A 22,584-nucleotide genomic window follows, 5' to 3' on the forward strand; every position below is an offset into this window, starting at 1 on the left:
TCCGATGCAAGGGCATTTGTGTCCATTCACAGTGAGCCGGCACATGCGCCATGCCCTCTGGACTTCATCTCCGAGACCTGGACTAGAGTCATCTCCCGGGCTGGGTAGTAATTGCTTTGTCATCTTTCTCACGAACACACAGGTGACTCCCTAGGAAAAAAGGAAGTGCTCAGAAGGTTATGAACTTTCCACATGATGTCTTGACTTCTGTGCTTGGCTGGTAGCTCACAGCTCAGTTTAATAGGATCAGGGGGTCTCAAAAGAAAGCAATTTAGGAAATGCCCACCCTCATCAGCTTTCAGATTTGCAGAACACACTGAGAAGCTTCTAAATATAGCAGCTACAATTCACTCCCAAACAGCCCGAGCCCTCAATGAAGCACTGTATTTGCATGTAATATCCACTTCAGTTGAGACTGCAGTTATGCAGAGCTAGTGTTTACCTGCCTTTTCTTGCCTGCTAAGGATGAAGGGCAGCTGACAAGTCTGCACTTCAACAGAGAATGGAAACACAGGAGATCTATAGATTTTTGGAACGATACACACTTCTGAGCAACATCCGTGCAAATCCCACATGGTTTTAAATTTTCTTTGCCCAAGGCTCTGTGTCATCTATAACACAGTACATCCTCGTGTGTTAACTGGATTTTCCTGAACGCAGAGCCTGCCACGCACGGACTTGCATACAGATAGCGAGCGTGGATGCTGCCAGACAGCAGAAATGAGAGAGGAAAGGAGAAAATAAGCCCTGAAGATAGTGTTATTACAACTTGGCCAGGACCACCACCTGGGAAGTATATTCAGGCATCGACCACATGAAGCATCCGAGGCCAGAACTCTGGCTGACTGCTTCCCGTTCTCCAATGAGCAGTGAATTATTGCACCTGCGGTTGCTGACAGCCCTTCTCAGGTGAACGAGCAGGTTTCCATCATCAGAGAAGAGAGGCGAGGCCGGGCCTCTGTGGGCTGAGTGGGTGGGGCCCTGGGCCCGGTCTGCCTCCCCTCCCGGCTCCTCTCAGGGCGTCTCTAGGCCCCACTTCAGGGGCGGCCACCACCAGAAAAGGGAATCGTGCTTGACTCGGCTTTCGCCTTTCAGTCACTTTGCCTCTGCCCTGTGTGATTTGTCCGGGAGATGGGACCATGGTTACCTGGTGGGCTTCCCAGCGCCCCGGGTGAGTCTTAAGTGAGGGGCTGGGAATATGGCCTAGTGGTAGAGTGCTTGCCCCGAGTGAGTCTTAAGTGAGCTTGTGGCTTTGGTTGTGAGGCTCTGGGATCTGCGTCTGTGGACAAAGCAAGGCCTAGGATGTGGTGTCTGTTGTGGGTCCCATAAGAGTACCAGAGGAAGACAGACAGGGAGTCCTGCGGAGGGAGGGACCCAAGGCTGATCTCTCAGAAGCCCTGTTAGAGCTAGGCTGCCGGAGGGGGTGGAGGTGTGGCTCAGTTGGTCAAGCACTAGCCAGTGAGTCAAAGCATCAGGTACCGAGTTCAAGTCTTAGTCTCAGGCCTACAAATAAAAAGAACTAGGCTGCTTGATAGAAAGTTAGCTCGCTTTTGCTTTTGCAAAAGGAAAAGAAATGATAGTTTTTGAGACAGTGTGTACCCTGTCCTCTGGATAAGATGAGCTTTGTTTCCCACAAGCAATCAAACATGATTGTCAAAAAAATGAGTACATTAGGAAAGCTAAACACTTAAAAACAAATTATTTGTATTTCAAGAATCTTTTAACCAAAGAGATTGTAACGTGAAATTATGCAGTGGATACGCCTTAGATGCTTGGCCTATTTCTAAGTTAAAATATTAGACTAATTTTCAAGCTTATCAAATGTAAGTTTAAAGTTTACGTATTTTGACCTCTTGTTTCTTTAAAGCCATAAAGTAGCTAAATGATTTGGGTGTGTTAATTACAAAATCAACGTTTCTGAGAAGCATGAAAAATGCTGACCAAATAGTTCAAAATTGCTTACTATTTAGGTTTTCAGTAAAGTTGCTAAGGTTTAAAATTCTTACCAGTATATGGATATTAAGACTAGAGGTAATAAGGGAACAAGGAAGCCAAGATTTTAAAAATTCAGCATATTTTAATTACACAAAGGGCTTTCATTGTGATATGTTTTGTGTGTACATATAATGTATTTTAATCATGTGTCGTCCTCTTACTCTTTGGTGGTTTAATGAGGAAAGTTGCAAGGAAAGTTTTGAGGAGAGACAAGGGAGTTGTAAAAAGTTTTCTTGTCAATTTAGAGGTTGTTTCGGAATGAAAGAAGGATCAAATAATGCTGAAATGGTTATAATACACAATGTGAATGGATTCCAAATGATCCAAGTCAAATTGTCCGTGGTAAGTGAAATAATAAACCTGATGGACTGTTGGAACATTTATGAAGGGCTTTCGTGCAGCTGCCATTTTCAGTGCATGTTTGTCTATCAACAGAAGTTTTCCTAGCCCGGAAGGCTGAAGTCTTCTATAGGCATCTGCGCTGTGGGCCGTTCCAGCAGACTAAACATGTGTTTCCTTCATGGGGGGCATGTCTGGTGAAATTCCCAGCAACCAAGGGATCCACTCTCACTGTCACAGTAGGTAGGAAACAGTGAACATGTGTGTTTGCTTCCCCTTTGGCTGTGACAGATTACCACAACTCAATGGGCTAATACTTCCGTGGCTTCACGTACTTGTCTGGTGGTTTGGTGCTTGAGGGGAAGAGAACTGGTCCTGGGGAAGAAGGTTTAACATTTTTTTTCCTCTCAGAGAATACTGGTTCTGTTGTTGGGGTCTGGGAGCTTGGGGAACTGGGGCCATGTTTGGCAAAGGACAATTTCTTTCAATGATAAGATGACTGTGTTCTGTGTTTAATATCCAATATGGCGACCGTGGTTAGTAATACCGTATTGCCTACTTGAAATTCAGAAGTTGCAAGTGTTTTAAATCCAGGGTGGTGAGGGTTGTATCGCTAGCTAAATAAACTGAAAACCATTGCTCCTTCCATGTTGAGTGAGCGAAGTGTTTGGCGTGCTTATCATACATACGTCAATAGAGCTGCTAAAAATGGCCACTGATGTTATGTGAGTCTGAGAACCTGGGACAGAATAACTGCAGAAAAAAATACAACTTACTGAATTCTCCACAGAACATCACCACTATTTATTCTGAGGGGCTTTCCTTGGGGGCCAGCTGAAAATTCTCTGTGTGATTCATCCTGAGGGGACCCCTCCCATCTTTCCCGGCATGGAATTAAGGGTGTAACCTGGTACCTGGTAAAAGGGAGGGGTGCTCCTGATTGGCCGCTGCTTCCTGTGCCTCTGGGATTCTTGCTGCTTGTGACTCTGTGGGGGTTGGGGGGCCTGTCTCAGCATGCCTGGCCACTCTGCACCCCACATCTCCCAGACCCTTCAGGTCTCAGGTCTCCAGGGCGCTAACCACTTCCCCCTGACACTTGCTAGGCTTTCTGATGGAGGAAGAACTCCCCTTCGCTCTCTACTTCTTTGAGCTTCAGTGTGGTGTCCGTGGAGCTCCGTTTACCTTGTTCTTTATGATATGGTCCTCATGGCTCATAATGTCCCCATCCAAACTAAATTATGAGGTCAGAAATAGCTTAAACCTAAAATATGTCCAGGAAATGATAGAAATAGTTACATGCCATTCTCTTAGAGCAGCAAAGGAAAGAACAAACAGAACGATTAAAGTGCTATATTAGACCATTCTGAAAGTGACTATGTCTGGACATCGTGATGCCATGGGTTAGATAATGATGATTATAAGTTAAATTAAGCATTACTATGTGTTTGGCACAGTGCAAGAACTTTCCATGCTTTCCTTTCCTTCTTTCAAGAACAAATAAGGACCCTATCACTAAGGAAACAGTGATTTGGGTGCTCAGGTCCAAGAAATGTGAACACTGAGTGGTAAGAATAATCATTCTGCAAGGATTGCAAGAATTTATTGAACGGCTTTAGGGATTGTTGCTTTACATTTTGTTGCTTTACAGTGCTGGTGTAGTCATGGTATTAAGCATCCGTGTTTTAGTTTTTCAATTTATGTTTCTGCCAGAAGAAACACAAGTCACATCAAATCTACAAACACTAAGCAACCATCAATTCCAGTAATTCATAAACTCCAACATATAAGTCTTTCTAAAGAGTATGGGAGAAGTGCTATTCACCAGGAGGGTGATCGAGTGCACTTTAAGTTTTTACTTTAAAAATCTGTTTGCTCTAAATGTTTTTTTTTCCCTATCATTGCCTTTATTGAGAAGAAAAAAATATCAGAGCCAGGAGAGTTGTTAATGAAAAGCATTTACTTTGCATGTAACTTGTTAGTAATGTGGGTAAAACTCTACAGTGATTTCACTCTGAAAATATTTCCCTAATTCCATCAACATTCCATCCACACACCCCCAGGAACAATGTTCAGATGATACATAAGAGCTGGAAAATGCAGTACAATACACATTACAAGATCTAGACATGTTTTCAACAAAACAGTGGGTAATCTCTACTGTTGCTGGTCTCTGATAGTGCAATTGGAGAGAGGGAGTCCATTGAACCTTCCACAGATTCTTCCAGGGAAATACTTCTATGGATGATTGCTCTTGCTGTAATATTCCAGCCTTCTTTTGGCTTGCCTCTGCGTCAATAATCATCTCTTACTTCCCTCAGCACACATTCACATCCACAGGCACACCTACCTGTTTGTGGGATATTTTGAAATATGGACTCACAACCTCAACACACAGTTATAGAAACAAATTTTAAAATAAAAAATTAAGAAAATAACATAGTATAAATATCATTAAACACAAAAGATGCTGAAAAGACTGCTCCCGTCAAAATCTAAGAGTCGCTGGAGAATCACATCCATGCCTTCCGTGCCCCAGAGGAAATGCTACCGTCCCTTCAGTCCCTTTAGGTGCTTCTTTATCTCCTTCAAAAGGTCAAAGTACAGACCTTGTGTACCCTTCCCCTTTCACACTCTGTCTCTGTCTATTCCTGTCTCTGATTTCTTTTCCTGCTGACCAGGATTCCTTTTCAATTTCTTCAGATCTCCTGAAATGCTTTCACCAAACTCATTCCCTTATCCTTTTAGCAATATGGCGGCATAACATTTCCCAGAGCCCTTTGCAATTCTGTGTTGCCATGTGACTGGGTTCTGATCAATGAAATGTGGACAAAAATTATGCAAGTGATTTCCAGGCCTGGCATAGAGAAATCCTTCTGTACCGTTCCATATTCTTCCTCCCTCTGCCACTGGACTCAGGAATTCAGGGAATGGCTCTGAGGCCCTCGGGGATGATGGAGGCCCAAATGGACAAAACCTGAGTTCCTAAAATACTACAGAGCGCGGATCCCCGCTCAGCTCCATCTCCATTCCCTCTTACGACACGAAGCCATGAAAACGTGAACCTCGGAAGTTCCAACCGGGCACTCATCCTGAGGTTTGCGTGCGAGTTGTGTAACACAACTTAAAAAGCTGCGTTGTCCTTAGGATTGGCTCTAAATAAACTTCAATATCACTTGAAAATTCTTTATGTTACTATGCCATGGAGAAAAATACACTGAATTTTCTCCGTTTAAAGAGAAAAGGCCATCATCAAATGAAATGAAACTAAATTAATTTAGACCAGGTTACAAATGTATTCAATGTGATTTACTGCTGCTCATCTATCAATAAGTGGAATGTGGTGAGATATCTTTATATTTCGCTCATATTTTTGTCTTTTATTATGAGTATGAGTTTTGTCTCAAGCTTTGGAAAGTGGTTTTATATTTAATACAGCATATTTAAACGTTGCCAAGTATCTACATGGTGCATATTAGTAATAACACAAGCAGTAGCTTCAAGGCCAAAGCCAGTATGGGGCTGGGAGAAAGAGTGTTGGAATTGCTGCCTTGTAGTTTGATAAAACCAGATTGTTCATGGTGAACCTCTACCATGGCTTTCCTTTCTTTTCCTTTCTGTTTTGACTTCTTCTCTGGTGAAGAAAGTACAAATGCAAACTCGTGATAAATTTTTGTCTAATATTCATGCTAAGAAAGATATTCATCCGTAAATATGAAAGTCGGGCAGGTGAGGAAGGACGGCAGAAGCGGAATCCAGGTGGTGTCACTAGGAAAGGCCTTGCTGAAGTCAGGTCAGGCGCTAGAACTGCAAGTGGAGCCGACCACCCACGTGTAGGAGCTTCATCTTGGAGTCAACTGCCAAACCAACAGATTAAGCAATGGTGGAGTGAGTGCACGCACACCACGGATCGCTTAGGCCACGGTGCCAGCTCAGGGCACATCTTGAGCTCAGTCTGTGTACCCTGCACAGATCCCAAGCATGAAAGCATCTGTTCCCATGTCACTATCCTGCATGTGCCCTACCCCTGATGGTTTATTAGTTGTGACGATTAGGCACACGGGGGTAGACCACTGCTAATCCAAGACGAGGGGAGGGGGTTGCTAGCATAACACAGGGCATACTTGGCGGCAGTCTAAACACAGGGCAAAGACAAAGAAACATCACAGCTACGACCTGCTAAGCAGGCTCTGTGCTGACTGCTACTGCAGGAGAATCTCCGTTCTGAGCTTTCTGTGCACGCAGGTAGGAAAACGTTCATGTCCTAAGACAACCTGGTCCCTGACAGGGACCACCTCTTTCTTCTTCATCCTATAAATGTTCTTGACCATTTCCCCTTCATCATTTCTCTGCTTCAGATCAGAATCTTTTTCTAATCTAGAGGATAGGGTGAACTAGAAGCTTTCTTGTTTCTTGGGCTTCATTTTTCTTCTATCTCATTGACCAAAGAATGATACACCCCAGCTCAGGATTGATACGCTGAGTATCATCTTCTTGTATCTTCTCACAACTCCAGCACTCTGTTAGCATCACCAGGATTAATCCTTTAGGGAAGTGATAGAGCCAGTTTGCCCTAAATGAGAGGATTGGGGAGCAGAGAGAAATGAAGCTAGATATAGATGACAGGAATATTTTGTTCTCTGTCAGGAAGTTGAAGTAAAGGCTTACTTGCAAACGTTGGCAAAATATAAGATGAATAATAATAATTAATGAAAAGTCATTACTGAATAAGCTACCGGCTTGATCTCAGTAACTTGGAGAAAAATAATACTGACTCGGGTCTTTACGATTTATTTTTATGGATTTTGGTGAGAATAACACTGGACTGTAATAATGAAACCTCTGGGGAGGAAAACTGTATTCCATGAGGAAGGAAACTTCCATAGATAATCTAGATTTTTGTAAATGTGATTTGAATGCCAGTTAAGGTATTGCAGTCTATAATTGAAAAGGATATTCTTGTTCCTTCTGATAATTGTTACTTTTGTTGTTGTCTTTCTCTCCTCCTTTTTCTTTTCTTTGCTTTTTAAAGGGACTCTGGTTTATTACTTTCTACCACATTCTCTAACTCAAATTCACCAAGGGAACCTGCCTAGAAGAATTCTCTCCTCCTCTTCCTGCTTCTCCTCCTCTTCCTCTCATCTTTGTTCCTCCTCCTCAGTCTCTTCCTTTCCTTCCCTCCTTTTATTTATCTTTCTCCCCCTCTCTTCCTTAACTTCTTATTCTTTTACACATCAATATTCCTATTACCACTTTTTCAGTTCTTGGAATGTTTTGGTCAGTTTCCAAGAAACTCTTTGAAATGTATTTCCAAAGAATAGACAACAGCTGTATCAATCAGGATTACATTTGACGGTACATGATGTGACATTCAAAGCCATAACAACCCACTCATTCTGTTTACTTGAGCAGAAATCTCAAAGCAATATGCCAGGGCTCATCGTCCCACATTACATAAGTCAGGGTTCGAATCCAGGACTGACTGGCATAGTGCCAGCCCCCTGACACACAGGAGGGCAGAGGAGACTTGCTGAGGCCTCCCGTCGGGTCCGCTGCTAGAAGTTACACGTCTGGGACACAAGACGTATTTTAAAACTTCAACAATGGAACTCCACATGAATTCTAAGTTTAGCTCATGTTGAACCCGCTTCTCTTTTAATCTTCCTCTTTTCTTTCCTGATTTCCCGTGGCCCTTTTGTTGGCTTTATCTTGTCCTTGGAGCCTCCCAGTAATGAAATATACCACTCTGGTCACTCACCAGAGACAGTGGATGTCAGGAACGCAGACGTGAGTGTGTGTGAGGTGACGCAGGTGCCTGCCCGCAGCCCTGATTGGGCCTTGCTGAGGCGATCATGCGCATTTCCCAGAGCGTGGGAAGGAGCAGGAAAGGAAAGAGTCCTTTAGAGAACTCACAGAATGATATAGTTCACACACAGTTGGGTTACATTCATATCACAAAAGGGTGGCGGGAAAGGGTTTTGGATTTGACTTCAGGTCGACTATGCTTGGGTTTTGGGGCCATAGAGCTCTCGTTAAGTCTCACATGAGCTCTTTCTGTAACCTCAGTTGCACATACTCTCTTTATTCATGATCATGAACACATTCACTCAGATGTGTGTGTGTGCGCGCGTGCGTCCGCGTGCACGTGAGCATGTGACACTGGTGTAAGATAAGCAGAAGAATAAACCTCAGAGCTTTGAACATGTGAACACCACCTTCGCTCTACGATTCCATCTCTCAGTGGAGATGATTTCCGGAAAATCACGCAAACCCTCCCAACTACACCTTCGTCCTCTGCAGTGGAGGACAGTAATAATCACTCACTGGTTTGGGAAGAGTCAAGCTGCTGCAAAAGGTCTGGAAGAGTGTCACCCTTGCCCTTTCTCAAATGTTTACTTGAGGACTGCATGTTCTTTCTTGTAAGTCTTCTCAGTCTCCCATGGAGACTGGGGAAAACAGAGTGTTTACTGTTTGTTCCTACATGATGACTCATGAAGTGCTGATTTATTGACTCAATCAGCAGAGAAGTAAAATGAGTGTGAAATGAATTATTCAGTCAATGTGGTGTAGGATCCACCACATTCTGAGCAGGGATTTTTCTAGATAACTTACATTGTTACCCTTCCCCCAACAAAGTTAACAGCAATCTCTCACTAGTAAAAGAGCCTTTTCCTTAGTTCCCTAAAATGTCCTAAAAGGTGCAGAAAATCTCAGTGAATAACTACAGGACTCATCACATCAGCTGTATCACAAAAGCTATGAACCAAGCTATGAATTTCTGTTCCCAACACAGCACCACAGAGGAGAGCCGGCCTGGCTAAGCCTTAGATGACTATACAGTTTCCAGTGGACGACACACAACGAAATGAAACAAAGCCAAACTTCAGTAATAACTGATTAAGAACATCATTTCAGAACATTGTTTAACAAAACATCCTTTTAGGTCTTCGACAGTATCCAGGAAGGATTATATACCCTCTTGTACAGCGTATCACTGTGCCACAGTCTGGTAAGCCTCATGAGTAATTTCTAATAACTCAAAGTTGAATTCACGGTATGTTCTTTCGATCTGATTTGTTTAGCTTTCATTTCAACATTGACTTTAGTGCTGTGGAATATAAAGATGGAGTCATGCTACTGGCATGAAGGGGGAAAACAGTGCACCATGGGAATTGGCATTCCATTTCATAGGCTTCCTTCTAGGATGCGTTGCTTCTTGGTAAAAAATAAATACAGTTGTTTAGTGCATTCTATTTTATTAGAGTTGTGTTTTAAAAAAGGCAAATGGTAACCAGAATAGGAAGAATTCTGCATGTAAGAGGCCAGAGTCTTGAGTTCTAGTCTTCTGCCATTTATCTACCTCAGGCAAATCAGTTCTACAAAGTGATGGCTTCACGGATTGTTTCTAAGAGGTCATCTGGTTTTTGGATACTATCATAGACCAGAATCCATGATTTGTTTTCTCTTATTTTTTAAGGCATTCAGTTACCTTACTCTCGAGCTACTTCTTGCCAGTTTGCTCTCTCTTAAGTCTTTCATGAGAAACTCATTATGGTAGTCTCTCCAGAGTTCCTCGCAGAGGGTTGGAGAGGGGGTTACTAGATGGAGGCAGAAGTCCCTCAGTTGAGTCATAAAAAATCCTAAGATTGAACCTTTAGTTCTTCATTTTGGTCTTTTCTATACCTGTTGCTAACACTATATTAGACACAGTTCCTGGCTGCTCCTCCCTGCCCACCCCCAAGGTAACAATAACTGGATAGTCTTCCACCAGTACATCCGCTGAAAAATATCCCGTGTAATGTTCTGTAGACTGAAAATATGCCCAAGCCTTACTAGAACAGTAAGGAATCCTAAAGACATTGTTTTGATTATGGAGGTCTTTCTATTCCAGGAAGAATGCAAAAGCTGTGCAAATAAGTAGATGACAGGCCTGGCATGGTGGCTCATGCCTGTAGTCCGAGCTTTTCAGAAAACCACCATCAAATGAGTATCATAGTTCAAGGCAAAAAGTGAAGGAGACGCAATAAAGGCTGGACGTACCAGCTACATGGGAAGCATAGATAGGAAGATCATGGTTCAGGGCGTACACAGAAAATTCTTCCCGAAAAAGAGCTAAAAGCAAAGGTTGGGGGACATGGCTCCAATGGCAGAGTGCCTGACCAGCAAAGACAAAGTTCTGAGTTCAAACCCTACTCCTAACAAAACCTCAAAGAAGCAGATGATAACACGGACAGGAAGATAACACACACGTCAAATGCTGGGCTACTAGAAATAAATACATGGACAATCCCTATGAGAGAGTGGTGACTGGAAGCAAAGTAATTCTGATAATAATTTGGGTCATTTCGTGGGGTAACTGAATGTTAAAAGTCGAAGAGGGAGGGGGAGACGTATGAGAACGAGAACGATAACAACAGTTGAGGAAAGTTATCAGGAAAATCTACTATGGGGAGGGACGTCTCTTTTACTAAACCTTGGCAAATAGAGACTCTAGGGCCAGAGAAAAACCCACTGGCATGCACCCAAGGGTGAGGAACTTCCCTGAAACCGAAGGGAAATGGAGTTCATACAGTAATGTGCAATTATTGCTGAGATTAGAAGATCCAGTCTTTTTTTTTTTTTTTTGGCCAGTCCTGAGCTTGGACTCAGGGCCTGAGCACTGTCCCTGGCTTCTTTTTGCTCAAGGCCAGCACTCTGCCACTTGAGCCACAGCGCCACTTCTGACCATTTTCTGTACATGTGGTGCTGGGGAATCGAACCCAGGGCTTCCTGTATACGAGGCAAGCACTCTTGCCACTAGGCCATATCCCTAGCCCCCAGAAGATCCAGTCTTTAACTTCCTTCGCAGTTGAAATCACTGAGTTCATCCCAGGCCTGAAGAACTTGCTGGTTATGAAAAGGAATCCTGCTTCTCCCTTGCATGGCAGAGGGGAAGTCTCTTGCAGAAGGTGCTTTCTTCTGGGCAGGAAGACAAGAACCTTCCTTTGAAATCAAAGTGGAAAGGTAGCAGAAGTTAATTCATTAAATTCTATGACGGACAAAATGACCAGTCACCATGATTTTTTTCTTCCATTTTATATATTGCAAGATTATGCATAGTTTCATCTTATATATTAGAGGATTATCCACATTTCCATTTAACTTTTTGGAGCATAAAGACTGCAAGTGACTTACTAGAATTTGTCACAACCATGTGCACACAAATATGTACCATATCCTATGCATATATTTGAAGTATGCATTAAGTTATGAATGGGATTTTAGTATATGATAGTATGCTATTTTTTTACTTAATATTTCTAAGATAGTTTTCTTGTGAATGTGAATACTTCTAGCTTCATTTTTTTTTTTTTACTCAATTTAAAAAGAAGTTACAGCCATCGCTGGTGAATTGCTTAATCCTATTCCATAAAATGAAATGCATTATCCGAAGTTTATCTTCCAAACTACTGCTCTTGCTTGGAAAAAGATGCATTTGGCTATACACATACAGAAATGTGAAACGCTTCCCCTTTTGAGAGCTGATGGTATTATCATCTCCTATTTTAAGCTTGTTTATGGAACTGGAATAATACTGATCTTAGATATGTAAAGGTGATTACAGCAGTAGAAATCTGACCTTTGAAAAATCCTTCTCTGAATAAACAAAGTTTGGAATGTTTAAAAAGAAAATGCTATGAGCCAGCCAATTTATTTATTTTTTAATTCATTATAAACCCGAGTCAACAAGGAAGGTCTCTTTTGTTCAAAGTGCACTGTGTACCTGAACGGAAATATCACAAGAAAGCTTCTTTCCTGTTACAAAGGTATGCTGATTCAAAAGTAAAACCAAAAAAAAATTAAATAGAAATGAGAATGCCGTTACTCCCTTCATAGAGGTTTCTCCCCCGTAGAGCTGTGCGCTCTTGAGAGATTTCCTCCTTTCTCAAGATGGCCCTGGCTGCGGGCCCCCCCCTCCCCCGGGTGTCGGTGAGAGATTGGGTGGGTGGTGGTGGGGGACGGGCCTTTCCCGAGCAGAGCTGTTGTGCGGATCACAGGCTGCGGGGTTCAGGGGCTTCGATCCTGGGGTGGTGCTGGGACTTGCAGACTCCTCCTCCCGTGGCCCGTGGCTGGCGTGGAAGATGCCAAGAGTTTACCATTCCTGCCCCTGTGCTGCTGGCCTGGCCTCTGCACCTCACAAGCCCCCCGGCCTGTCTTGTTTCTCACCCCCGTGTGAAGCCATACACGTGGGACTGTTGAGTCCTCTTTGTGGATGGGGAGCTGAGGGCTGGGCACAGTACCTCTTGTCCACCGTCTTGGGCCCAAGCCTTGGCAGACGCCTTCCTTGCCATCCTGAGGGCTGACTGGCATTCGCCGTTCCTGTCTTCATTGCAGAGAATTCTTCTTGGATAAGCCGTCCATACACGTGAGCCTAGTCAGGGGAAGAGCGGAGTCTCTAGCCGGAAGGTGCCCTTCTGCCTGAGATGGGCTATCAAGGGGATGTCCCTTCCAGAACTGTCCACTGCACAAGGCAACCCGTTCTTGAACGGACAGTTTCAGCTCCTCCTTTCCTTGATACTCAGTGCTACCTTCTCCCACCTCCCACATTGATGCTAGATAAGTGGGCGCCATCTTGACCACCTTCCACCTTTCCAATCCCAGAAAAGAGCTGTCTATCACAGGACGTGGGGTTCTCTGAAGAAGTCCAAATGGAAGTGGGCTTTTCCTCCTCCTTGTCCTTTGTGTTCACTGGGCCTGGAGACTGCTCTGGCTAGGTTTTTCCAGCAGCCACCATTTTCTAGCTTATTCTTTTCTCCAGCAAAATGTGGCTTGTGTGCCAGAGGCAGCCTGAGCTGCCACGCGGAGCTCAGCAAGGGGATGGCTCCCAACGGTCTGTCAGGATTTTGTTTCGTTTTGTTTTCTGGGCGCTGTGTCATGATCTTGGCGCACACAGAGCATGACTTCAACAAAACCCCCCGCGTCTTTTCCTAGGATTCCTGCCCGGCCGCAGATCCTCCTCCAACGCCCGTGGCACTGATAGCTTTAAAAACAATGTCCACATTTTCTTGTAGTACAGAAACAATGCATACAAATTGTAGAGGATTTTAGAGATGTATTTAGGTAAACTTTTTTTTTAATCAGCCACAATCCCCCTATGTAACATGATCTGAAGTTGATTTTTTTTTTTTAAGGAAATATCAAGGGTGGTAAGCTGAAATTCCAACAGAGTCCCAGTAAGGGCGGTAAAGGCGAGGAGGAGCCCGGGAGCTGATTGCTCCTTAGAGATGACAGTTATTACGCAGTTCCTGGGTACTCATTATTCTTTGAATGTGAAGGCTCTAACACAGCAGAAACAAATGTTCCAGCCTTTTTTTTTTCTCAAGAAATAGTGTAGAGGCAGAATTTTATTAAGCATCTAATTTACATTGGCGAGAGGATTCACGTCTTTGGGCATTCTCGAGTCCTTGAGCTCCTTCTAGTGTGGTCTTCTGCATACGTGCTCTACCTTCCTTGTGGTTTCCTCTCCGTTCCTCAGGGGGGAAATGTATTCATGCCTCTTGTATTACATAACAACTGACACTGGCCCGTGAGGGCCTGAGTTAACTCCACATATCCTCACACAGCTAGCCAACCTTTTCCTGTGGTTTCCCTGTCATCGTCCTTCTTTTCCTACTCAGCTCACTTTTCTTCTTCCTTTCGGCTGTAGATTGTTTGTGTTCTAACCACAGAATCTTGCTGAGAATCTTGCTTCAGTCATTTTCTTCTATCTGTCAACTCCACAGCTGGCATCTACTACACAACCTGGTTCAAATGCAGCCTCTCTTTTCTGTAACCCCTACTCCCAGGAGGTAAAAATGCCCAGCATTTGTAGTTGGAATGATTCGCATTCAAACCCAGCACATCATCAGCCCATATCAGCCTGGGGAAAATTGCTTCGACCTCTATGATATTTATTTTCTATAGCCCTAATTTTGAAAGTACTACTTTCATGAAAAAACAGATGAGATTCCTAGTGATGTGTATGCAAATTGTAGTGTGTGATAGCGTTATATATACTTGGTTTTCATCATCAGTAGATGCTTCCAATTATCCACGCCAACCTCATTAGGAAATAATAGCCATTTTAAAGATATAGCCATTTTAAAGATGCTCATTGAACAAGAGAATGAATAAAAGAGAATGTGTAAGTGAATCAATGACAAGTGATACGTAGGCTGGGAGACCTCAGCTATTCTACAAGATAGAAATACAAGGAAACACTCCAGCCTCAAGAAGGAAGGGCTCCTGGAAATGGGAATGAGAGAGTTTGTGGGTTTTTTTTCCTTTTCTTTTTGTCTTGTTTTGTCATTTATCTGTCGTTGGGAGGGTATGGGAGGCACAGAAACGGAGACAAAGGGTGAACAAATGCAGCAGTAGTACTCACTAGATACTGTGTTGAAAATAAACTATATAACTTGTGGATAAGGATGGAAGGGAAAAATCTAAGAGAGACAGACAGAGAGAGAAACATTGTCTAAAGAGAAATTTAATCATTACCTGACTTATGAAACCATATCCCTTCTTCCACCACCTTGAAAATAACAATTTTAAAATATTTAATTAGAAAGAAAAGAAGGAAGGGAAGTTTTACCCAGAGAACCCTTCTTTCCTATCTGACCCTGTTTCGTTCTCGAGAAATGTTGGCATCCAAACAAGGATCTTCTCGGAGTGCTATTGGATTTTGATGATTAATTATTTAAAAGCTTGTGTACTCTGTGATTTCTCAAATATGTGGGAAACAGAATTCTCAAGTCAGCCTTCCTGGAACGGTTTCCCTTTCTAGAGATTTCCCCTAAGTGATCCCCTGGCGACCTTTTCCTGGACACAGAGAAGTGCAAGCCTTGCTGCGGTCCGACCCAGGCAGGTGCCCGCCCTCCTCTGCCCAGCCAGAGGCTCCGCCCAGCCCTGAAGCCACGCAATGCCACCGGGTCTGTGAGGGTGTTTTGCAGACCCAATTAATATTTTGTTATAAATAGGTGGACAAATAATAGTTCAGTGGAAAGATATAAACTGTCTTGCAGTCACCCCGTTCTCATTGCTTGCACTTTACTTGCTACGTGACCCTGTAGGACATTGGTTTAACCTCATTGAAACTTAAGTTACCTTGCTCCTAATATGAGGAACGACATCTCTCGGACTCTGGGACTGCCAATAATAGATTGATTTTGGCTGCAAGTAAATGGAAACTTAGTCACAGGGGCTTAAGCGAGAAGCACATTGGTGATCCAGCATAAGTAGGCATCGGAAGGCAGATGGCTCCGCCGCTCGCTGGGGCTGCGTCCGCTCTGTGGTTCTGGCCTCCGTCATGGTCATCTACTGGCCGCCAGCACGTCTCCTCCAGCCCAGTTGTGCTCACACCTAAGTGTGGGGCAAAGCACCTCCCACCCCTAGCAGCCTGTGTCCCTCCTGAACAAGGGAGAAACCAGAGAGAGAGAAGGAATGGCTGTTGAACCTCATGTGGTAGGGCTGGTCCTTGTCTATTACAACTGGCTTGATGCCAAGTGCGGCGCTGGTGACTTTGCATGTGGCGGCATCTCTGTGAGGCAGATGTGTGCGGTGCACATCTGCAGACAGGAAAACAGAGGCACTGAGAAGAGAGCTAAGGTCAGTCTCCTGGTGTTTCACTAGGTAACCAGCTGGTGAGTTGGCAGGCCAAGCGCTCAACCCAGGGAAACTGGCTTCACAGTCCGCGTTGCTAACCCTTTTCTGGTCCAACTTCTCTCAGTCGGGGATGCTAAATATACTTTCCGTTTGAGAAACACAATCCTGATATCTCCGACGATCTTAGACTAGCAAAATGAGTACTTGAAAATGAAGGCAGGGTCTATGGTCGCCCATGTACGTAAGTAATGAGAATTCCTAATGAAATCTGTCATAAGACCCTATGCATTGTAACCAGGCGTCTTTATGACATCATCGTATTCGATGATCACAACAATAGACTCAGTGGTCAGTAATCTTCCCTTCATCTAACATTAGGGCAGTTAGAGCTGGGTGACAAGTCGCTCCTGCTTGTAAGTCCAGCTACTCACGAGACTGAGTTCTGAGGATCGAGGTTTGAAGCCAGCAGGGCAGAAAAAAAACAATGAGACTCTTATCTCCAATTAACCTATGATGGCTCAAGTGGTAGAGCGCTAGCTTTCAGCACAAAAGCTCGGGGATAGCACTCAGGCCCTGAGTTCAAGCCCTAGGACCAGTTTAAAAAAAATCTGATAATATTTAAGGCAGTTTACATTTGCATTAGTCAGGAATCAACTCCCTGAAGATAATGGGAATTACAACCACCAAAATACCAAGCAGGTGGAACTAGCATCGGAGGAGACAGGACATGTGGAACTGAATGAACCAAGGAACTCAATCACAGCGAAAAAGAACATGCATTTATATACCAGGTCTCCATATAAGACCAGCTAGAGTGTTTATTCCCTTGAGGTTGGGACATTTGCTAGATTCTGTCTGGTTTGTAGTAAGTCAGCTGGTGCTCTGATCTCAAGTTAGACTTATTTCTCCCTTCCTTCTTGTTTTCTAATCTCTAGCACAACTTTGTGGTCACCTCCGGCTCAAGAATGACGTGGAGCTTTTAAAATGGCATTTTAAAAAAGTTGGAATTGGCTTAAGATTTACTGAAAAAGTTACAAAATGGTACAGAGTTTCTAAAAGCCCCTCACTCAATTTTCCCAGAGTTAGAATTTTTTACATAATGTTTGTACAGTTGTCAAAACGAAGAATGTGAGTTCTGAATTAACCAAACTGGAAGCCTTATTCAGATGCCACCAAGTTTTCCACGAATGTCCTTCTGTGTTCCAAGGTGCAATTTATGGTACCATACCATGCTTGCTTAGTACGTGTAGTATTTTGTTTTGAAGATCTCTCATTGCTTTAAATATCTGAATGTGGTAGGAGAGGAATCTTATACAACATATGATTATATTCTTACATAACAACCATCTTAGAAGCAGCTACCATTTACTGGGCTTACTATGTTTCAGATTCATATAATATATATATTCCATATATATGAATATACATGTGTGCATATGTATGTATAGATATGCATTTATGTGTATGTATGTATATACTTTTTTGAGGCTAATTGGAGATAACAGTCTCCCAGACTTTCTCTGCCAGGGCTGGCTTCGAACCACAATCCTCAGATCTCAGTCTCCTGAGTCAACCAGGATTACAGGCTTGAACCACCAGGGTGCAGTTTGTAGAAACTATTTTTAGATCCATTTTTATTATACAGAAAATCAAGGCTGGAGGTGTTGAGGTCACTTAGGTGGTAAGAATCATGATTAAACCCAGGCAGGCTTTTATTGTGTTATCTGCAAATATGATGTTTTAGAATAAGCTGCAGGAGGATTAGTAGGCGATGTGTTTTACTAATGTGGTATGGTGAAAGGTAAGACTGGAGTGGTTGCTCTTCCTTCCAGTCTTATTTTGAGGGGCTTTTACTTTTCCATCCATTCATTATAAATGGAAGATGTGTGTGGGGACTGTGTGACTTCTGCTAAATCAGAACAGAAGGTTCTCACACGTGCTCTCCGACTCCAAGCCCAGGGTATAAATAAGTGACTGTGGTTGGCCATCATTTTCCTCCACAGTCAACCTCTGCCCAAGGACTCTCATGCTGGAAGAGCAGAGGTGTTGAAAGAAAGAAGGAAGGTGAACTGGCAGGAACCACAGAGCGGTTCGAGTGGCAGGCTGGCACAACGCAGACACACGAGGGCCTGAATGTGTTTCAGCCTCAGCCACTCGGGCTCCTGTGGCATGCTCCAATGGAGAAAATGATCAAATCTTAGCCATGAACAACAACAACAAAAGAAATCCCCAAATGCCCCCTATAAACTCTGATTCTTTGAACTCACACTTGTTCTGTTTCCATTTGCTATTCAGTGCCATGGTCTATAGACCCAGTCTTCCTTTGAAAATTCCTGTTGGACCATAGATTCTTGGCTGTAGGTTTATAATTACGATTAGTGGCAACTATGGACATGTGCATGATGCCACGCTCATATTTGTAAAACATTTAGAGACTTGAGTTTACTGGTTTTCCTCAGCAAGGATCGTCTTTGCAAATCATTCTCGCTCTATTTTTATTGTCATTAAGTAGTTGTTTAATGCGGTTATCATTGAAAAAGTCAGTTTGCAAGAACCATGCATCTAGATTGATGTCACCTCCTTTCATTGTTCTCCTCCGTCCCTGTCAACCCCTCCCCCTCTGCTTTTCTAGCTTTGTCGGATATGTTTTGAACATTACGTATTACGAGTACATTCTCCCACTCCCTTGCTCTCTTCATTTGTCTGCCCCCATCTCCTTACCCTCCCCTCTGCTATGCCGCTCCAGTGCCAGTTTCCTGGCATTCATTTTGTTGGATTATGAGTTTGTTTTTCTAGTGGGGTCAGAGCATTAAAAGGTAGAGGATAGCGGTTTGCAAAGAGAGCTCATCACAATGCCCATATATGCATTTATTATGCATGCAATGAGCAATGCCCAACCCCTTCACGACCTGGAGAGAAGATGGATGCAACACTCACTCATCAATCTAGTGTCCTACTTTTTGTCTGAAAGCAATATTTATGTCCAGGGCCAGAATATTGTCTGCTGTGACCTATTTAGTGGTCCTTAAAGTAATGGTACAGGTTGTAGATTAGCAACGCATGAAATAGAACAAGAGTACTGGTGAACATATTGGAGTCTCTTGCACCTATTAATTAAAAGGATTACTTGAAAGTATTACTTGATGTGAGGAGACCCCCAACGCCTGGCCTATTGGGAACTCTTGACATGCGTGGAGGGAGGGTAGAGGGAGGGAGGAGGGCTCAGCCCAGCCCCACTGAGACCTCATGGTGCTCCCATAACCCCTGGTTGGATGGGTTGTTGTCACATTTCTCATGAATGCCCATGGAGCCCATCTGAAAGGCTATTTCAGAGTGTTCTAAATCAGGTTTGGTGTTTTGGCAAAGAAATAGAATCCTCTTTTCTAATATTACTTCTGTGGGAAAGTGTTTTCTGAGCTGCAAACAACTCAACTTACAAATGCATTTTTGGACTATGACCCACTTCCATGCTGGGGACTGCCTGTTCTGGGAGGAAAATACTTTCCATGGACAGCTTGCTGGGACCAACTGCAGGCCTTTCATATATCGATCTGATTCAAAAACATTCCACAGTGTGCCTGAAGTCTGATGGACATTCCGGCTTTCTTCTGGGAAGGGTTGTCTATGGAGAGGATTAAAGGATAGAAAGAAACAAAGAGATGGAATGGAAACTCCTTTGGCTGACTACTTAATGATAATTAAGCTTTGTTTTAAGGATGAGAAGAGATCTTTTTTCCCCTCAAGGATGCCCTCAACTTTATCAGGCAGGTGTTAAGGCAGACGTTCTATGTGGAGAGAAACTATCAAGTTGGACACCATTTTTTTTTTGGCCAAGCCATGAGCTTACTCCTGATTTAACTTTTCAAAATACCCTGTGATTAAATTAGAAGTATAAGATTCTGTAACTCTGTAGTGTTTTTTTTTTTTTAAACTCTCCAGAAAATCCTGGTTGAGTTAGTCCTGATTCTAGACACTTACTGACTGGTCAATGCAGTCAATCATTTGTTCTTTTATCATGAAGCAGCGTTTGTTCATTGTTATATGGGCACTAGAAATGGGGAGGGGGATGCAGAAAGGTAAGACACATGTGTGCACCATCTGAGAAGAAAGTAGTAGAAAGATAACCTGTGTCTTGCCTGGCAAGATTTATGGCATTGGACTGACTACAGTCTTCAAAGAAGCAGCAGAGAGATAAGCGGTAGAGTAGTATTAACCACCATATCCATCAAAGTCCAAGGCTGCCCCTTAGCAGCTGAGGGCCTCTGCCAAATTGGTTAACCTTTTTAGGCCTCAGTTTTCTCATCTGTTAAATGGGGGACAAGCTGAGGATTTTCTTTGGCTGCAAGCTCCGGCATGCCTCAGAATTCTCCTGGGTTTCTAAGGTTCCAGCCGAGATTTCCGAGTCACAGATACAGAATGGAACCAAGAACTCACTTTCCTGTGCCTGGTGAGGACGCCTGAACGCAGAGTCGTAGGCTAGCAACCAAGAGCAACTGGAGGACAGATAGGAATGGATGGGGACCTGTCTGGGAAGAGTCTCGCTCAGGCCAAGTGGAGACGTTACCTGAACACTTAAGTGGAGAACCGATGCGGAGCCATTGCCAGTGTGAATCCATTTCTCGGAGTCTCTGTCACTTTGTCAAACCCTGAGACATCTGGATCCACATCTGGAAAATGTCGATGGTCCCAAGAGATTGGGGATCCTTTGAAAATCAACCCCCACACACGGGTATCTCTAGTGGGTGTCACGGGCTCAGTCATGGCATGTAGACTCCAGTGGTGGGTCTTCCTCTCCACGGACCCGTGTCTCTCTGCATCATGTGACCCGCATCTCTGCATCACATGGCCGGTGCCTTTGCATCTCTGGGATTACTTGTTGGCTGCTACATGTTCTACTATCAGTCTCCAAGTGCTTCCTGCAAATGCATCTTGCTTTCATTTATCACTGTAGAAACTATGCGGAAACATTTGGAGATTTAGAACACTCCATCTCTTCTATCATCTACTTTTCTAGATTATGAACGACAGAAAATCCTGATATTCCTATGTCCACTCTAGACAACCACAACACAAGACACAACAGACAAAACAAAGTGCAATTCAGCTGTCTTTCTGTTGACTTGAGCTTGTGTCCTTTTTCCCTCTTAGCCAAAGAAATCATTTTTTATATAATTCTAAGCCATCTGGTTCCTTAAGATTTTATGACATAACCAATAATGGGACTTAAAAAAAAATAAACAAAAGCCAGCTTTTGTTTTTCCTCATCTCTCTTAGATTATAGATAAGATTCATTTTAACACACTCAAAGAATTACCCATACTATCTGTGACATTCAATCAATTTGTTTACAATAAATTCTGTAGAGGCCATTATACAAACATGTAACATACATGAAGGTCAGGGTGTCAAAACTACAGAACAGAGTAGCAATTGAGTCTCGAAGTACTAGAAAGTGGATCATAGGACCTACCTAATGGGCTTGCCTTGAAGGTTCGGTGAATTTATATGTACAAAGTGCTTTGCATGGACCATAGCCTAGTATGTGCTTGATACGTGTTACCAAGCAAATCTTTTCATTTGTGTTCACCATCATGCTTAGCCTTAGTGGGCATTAGCCTCAGCCCTCTTTCCCAAACCCCACTCCACTATCAACTCCAGGAACTCCTTTCCTCTGGCCTTTACCATTTTTTCTGGGTATAAAACTACTTTGTTCCTTTCAAGGTAAGCCAGATGAGTCTCTGTATTGTCTTTTTCATGTTTTCTCTCTTCCTCCTCCTCCTCCTCCTCCTCCTCCTCCTCCTCCTCCTCCTCCTCCTCCTCCTCCCTTTCTCTCTCTCTCTCTCTCTCATTTATTATCCTTCATGTTTTACTCAGCTGACAAACCTAGAATTTGTCTTAGCAGCAAATGGTGGAACAAATGGCTGTGAGAATTTACAGGAAGTATCAGAAAAGGAAAAATACCTGTATAGGAGTGGCAGGAAAATGGCCATATTCACGTTTGTAACAACTAGCACAAGCAAACATCAAAGTGTATATGTGCCAGCCATTTTATGTGTGTTATCTTGTTCCAGCCTCTTGTTAAACTGGATTTTCCCAAGCTTTCAGAACTTCCACAATGAATACATCACTTCTATAACCCCCAAATAATGTTTTGTGCAAATATAGGTTTACAAAAGCCAGACTCTATTCAGGCGAGAAAGTGTTCACGTTGGTGAAGCTCCTAGAAACTACTGAGATTTCATTTAACGGGATGGGGAGAGGAGACTGGGGTGAGCTAGACAGGATTGCTGTCTCCATACAGTGGGAGGCACAGGGTTGAGGAACACAACTTGGTTTCTAGGCCCACTTCTTCAAAACGTGAGCTGGAGGAGCCCGACCCCCGTAATCAGAGCTACTCAGGAGGCTGAGATCTAAGGGTCACAGTTCAAAACCAGTCTGCCCAGGAAAGTACATGAGACTCATCTCCATTAACCACGAAAGAGCCAGAAGCGAAGCTGCGCCCGCTCAAGTGGTAGAGCACCATTCTTGATTTAAAAAGCTAAGTTTCAGCACTCGGGCCTTGAATTCAAGTCCCAGTACTGGCACACATGCTCATGCATGCACGTGCGAGTGTGCACACACACACACACACAC

The sequence above is a fragment of the Perognathus longimembris genome, chromosome 6, assembly GCF_023159225.1.
Source record: "Perognathus longimembris pacificus isolate PPM17 chromosome 6, ASM2315922v1, whole genome shotgun sequence".
Taxonomy (NCBI): domain Eukaryota; kingdom Metazoa; phylum Chordata; class Mammalia; order Rodentia; family Heteromyidae; genus Perognathus; species Perognathus longimembris.